Consider the following 3,397-nt stretch of genomic DNA (forward strand, 5'->3'; position numbering starts at 1 on the left):
TGTAGCCCTTTAGTGCTTTGGTGCTGCCACACCTGTTCCAACACATCCTACGCAAAACCCACGTTCCAGTGTTTCTTGTCCTGCTTATTGTCCTGTTCATTCGAGCTCTTTCAAGCTCGAAAGAAAGACAAAGCAGCTTCCCTTTCTCATCTCTCCAAAACTAGATGCTCTCTCCCACCAATCCTTGTAGACTGGAGATCCATTCCTATTTCCACCCTAGAGAGGAGCAGACAGCAGAGCAGGCAGAAGAGAGAGATTCAAGGCTTCCGTCATGAGTACCAGACCAACAGCTTGTTTCTCATCTGGGCTGTTACTTAACAGTCCTGCTTTGTCCCCACCTCCACTGCTCTGTATAGACACCTGGACACTAGTTGGCCACACTTCCAGTTATTAACAGTATACCTGCATTTAGAATCAATGGATTGGGGGATTCCCTGGCAGTCCAGGGGTTAGGACTGAGTGCTTCCATTGCAGGGGTCACAGGTTTGATCCCTGGCCAGGAAACTAAGATCACACATGCTGCTCAGTGTGACCGAAAACTAAAAAGAATCAATGGATTGGTTGGTGGCAATCTCCTCTTTCTGGACCTTGCATTCTCTTCCTTGCCTTCTCTGCCCAACTTTCTGCTTTCCTTCATCTTGAGGCAGTCTTCTACTTTGTACATTTTACATTCCTGAAAATTTCCTGAAAATCTGAGAGGTGAATATAAGATGTACATATTGTAAGTTATTTCTATCCCTAGAAAGACAAGAAAAAATATATATATTTAATGTTTGATTATAGTTCCTGGAGGTACCTCTAGTCCTAAACCTGAAATTGCCTAGTTGTACATCTTTAAAACAGCATGCTTTCCTGATAGCTCAGTTGGTAAAGAATCCACCTGCAGTGCAGGAGACCCCGGTTTGATTCCTGGGTCGGGAAGATTCACTGGAGAAGGGATAGGCTACCCAATCAGTATTCTTGTGCTTCCCTTCTGGCTCAGCCAGTAAAGAATCCACCTGCAATGTGGGAGACCTGGGTTTGATCCCTGAGTTGGGAAGATCCCCTGGAGAAGGGAGAGGCTGCCCACTCCAGTATTCTAGCCTGGAGAATTCCATGGACTGTATAGTCTATGGGGTCGCAAAGATTTGGACTCAGCTAAGTGACTTTCACTTTCAAGAATGTACTAGGTACCTGAATTCACAAGGATGAGTGTTCCCATTTCACGGAGAGAGGAGCCTGGCAGGCTACAGTTCATGGGGTCTCATAGAGTTGGACATGACTGAGTGACTAACACTTTCACACTTTCTTAGGGGTTTTCCTGGTAGCTCAGAGAGTAAAGAGTCTGCCTGTAATGTAGGAGACCCAGGTTTGATCCCTGGATCAGGAAGATCCCCTGGAGAAAGGAAATGGCAACCCACTCTAGTATTCTTGCCTGGAAAATCCCATGGAGGTTAAAAAAAAAAGAAAGAAAGAAAATCCCATGGACCAGTGGAGCCTGGCAGGCTACAGTCCATGGGGTCGCAAAGATAAGGACACAGTTGAGCAACTTCACTTTGAAACTGTTGTGTGTCTCTGTCCCCTGTCTCTCAGAAGACCCGAGGACTGAGAGGATGGTGGAGTGATTCCAAAGAGAATATGTCTCCTTTACACAGTATCAGACAAGCTATGGTGTTCTTTGAGGTCTTGTGAATGGGTAAATATATCTGGTATCCTGCCTGGGTTGGCATCCACATAGATGCAAATATCCATTTACAGATAAACGTTGCTTTTCTCTCAGGTTTTTCCCTGAGCAAATAATGGTTGGCATGTCGTCCACTCTGCATTACCTTGATATCATCATTAGTCAATGAAAGTCAAATAATTGCTTCTGTAAGACAGCTAGCAGCCTAGATTTGTTGCCTTTACTTCCATACCTCTTGCTCACTCTTTAACCCACTATAATCTTCCTTCCATTCTTCTGAAACTTTCCTGCAAAGATCATCTGTACCCTTTTTAAAAATAATTTTATTTATTTATTTTTGTCTGTGCTGGGTTGTTGCTGCGTGGGTTTTCTCTAGTTGTGGCAAATAGGGGCTACTCGCTGGTTGAGAGTGCAGGCTCATTGAGGTGGCTTCTCTTGCTGCGGAGCTGTGGAGCATGGGCTCTAGGGTGTGGGTTTCAGTGGTCGCAGCTCACCGGCGTTAGCGTGTGGGCTCAGTAGTTGTGGGCTTAGTTGGCCCGTGGCATGTGGAATCTTCTCAGACCAGGGATTGCACTTGTGTCCCCTGCATTGGCTGGTGGATTTTTAACCACAGAGAAGCCCTGATGCTGTTCGATCTTGATCAACCTTTCTCTGGAATTTGACATTACTGACCAATCCTCTAATACTTCCTTTGTCATTATGACACAGTTTCCTCTCACGTCTCTGATGGCTTTCAGAAGTCATCCTGAGCTCCTCCTTTTACCACTCTCTTTGCAATCGGATTACCCACCAAATCCTGTTAGTTCTACACGTTTCCCAATGTTGTCATTTCTTCTACATGCCTATACTGCCTTATAACACCGCTCTCCTGGGCAAGGACCACAGGCTTATTCTCGAGCCTTCCTCAGGTTCTTCATGTAGTCAACCTGCTGCTGGAGTTGACTTTCTGAAATGTTCCTCCAGCCACCTCTAGTTTGGTGTAATTTATTACATTGTATCTTAATCATAGGTTTATACAGGGCCGTGAACTTCACCAGACTGTGAACTCCTTTAGGACACTGGCTTAGGGGGAGTAAGGGATATATTTCTCGAGACGCTCAAGAATGAGGTAGCATGTCCACTGCGTTCCCAAGTGCTCGTGTCTAGCTAGTTCCCCAACCCTAGGACAGCTGCAGTAGGAACGAGGATGCCATTCTCAAAGCTGGAACAAATCCTGGATTCTTATCTCATTTCACCCCGGTCCCTTCCTGCCAGGCTTCCCCTTTGATCCTCCTCAAGCCTCCTCTAGGAAACAGGCCCTCGAGGACTCCTGGGAGCTCTCTCCAATTTTGCGTAGGCAATCAGTGTCACGTTACCCTGATGAAGAAAGGTACCCTTCATTTTAGGGCTTCTTTCCTTCAATTCGGACTGGGCGGAGTCGCAGTGGGGAAAGAGTGAGACCACTTTAGAGCGGAATGAGCTGCGAAGAATGGCCGAATCCAACGCACACCAGACGCCGAAGTGCGGCACTCCGTGCAAAGCCCGGGCTTCCCTTGACCCCCGCCTCTCACGCTAAGCTCGACCCCCTTTAGGGCGGGACCTCCTACTTCAGCCAATTCTGGGAGTCGAACCCTGGCGGTTTGTACTCTTCCTTTCCAATGAGAAAAAAAAGAAGCCGCTTGCTTCCAGCGACCAATCGGGAGAGGCGGCGCCTGGTTGTCAGGCAGGTTTGTAAGAGTTCGGGCCAATTGGAAC

Source organism: Dama dama, chromosome 7 (assembly GCF_033118175.1).
Source record: "Dama dama isolate Ldn47 chromosome 7, ASM3311817v1, whole genome shotgun sequence".
NCBI lineage: Eukaryota > Metazoa > Chordata > Mammalia > Artiodactyla > Cervidae > Dama > Dama dama.